This window comes from Oncorhynchus kisutch, linkage group LG18 (assembly GCF_002021735.2).
Source record: "Oncorhynchus kisutch isolate 150728-3 linkage group LG18, Okis_V2, whole genome shotgun sequence".
In the NCBI taxonomy this organism is placed as follows: domain Eukaryota; kingdom Metazoa; phylum Chordata; class Actinopteri; order Salmoniformes; family Salmonidae; genus Oncorhynchus; species Oncorhynchus kisutch.
In genome coordinates, this window is record NC_034191.2 from 4,853,540 (window position 1) to 4,854,646 (window position 1,107).

The window sequence follows — 1,107 nt, forward strand, 5'->3', positions numbered from 1 at the left end:
ACTACTGTGTTAGCCAGCCTAGAGACAGTCTACTGACTACTGTGTTAGCTAGCCTAGAGACAGTCTACTGACTACTGTGTTAGCCAGCCTAGAGACAGTCTACTGACTACTGTGTTAGCTAGCCTAGATACAGTCTACTGCCTACTGTGTTAGCTAGCCTAGAGACAGTCTACTGACCTCTGTGTTAGCTAGCCTAGAGACAGTCTACTGACCTCTGTGTTAGCTAGCCCAGAGACAGTCTACTGACTACTGTGTTAGCTAGCCTAGAGACAGTCTACTGACTACTGTGTTAGCTAGCCTAGATACAGTCTACTGACTACTGTGTTAGCTAGCCTAGAGACAGTCTACTGACTACTGTGTTAGCTAGCCTAGAGACAGTCTACTGACCTCTGTGTTAGCTAGCCTAGAGACAGTCTACTGACTACTGTGTTAGCCAGCCTAGAGACAGTCTACTGACTACAGTGTTAGCCAGCCTAGAGACAGTCTACTGACCTCTGTGTTAGCTAGCCCAGAGACAGTCTACTGACTACTGTGTTAGCTAGCCTAGAGACAGTCTACTGACTACTGTGTTAGCCAGCCTAGAGACAGTCTACTGACTACTGTGTTAGCTAGCCTAGAGACAGTCTACTGACTACTGTGTTAGCTAGCCTAGAGACAGTCTACTGACCTCTGTGTTAGCTAGCCTAGAGACAGTCTACTGACTACTGTGTTAGCCAGCCTAGAGACAGTCTACTGACCTCTGTGTTAGCTAGCCTAGAGACAGTCTACTGACTACTGTGTTAGCCAGCCTAGAGACAGTCTACTGACTACAGTGTTAGCCAGCCTAGAGACAGTCTACTGACCTCTGTGTTAGCTAGCCTAGAGACAGTCTACTGACTACTGTGTTAGCTAGCCTAGAGACAGTCTACTGACTACTGTGTTAGCCAGCCTAGAGACAGTCTACTGACTACTGTGTTAGCTAGCCTAGAGACAGTCTACTGACTACTGTGTTAGCTAGCCTAGAGACAGTCTACTGACCTCTGTGTTAGCTAGCCTAGAGACAGTCTACTGACTACTGTGTTAGCCAGCCTAGAGACAGTCTACTGACCTCTGTGTTAGCTAGCCTAG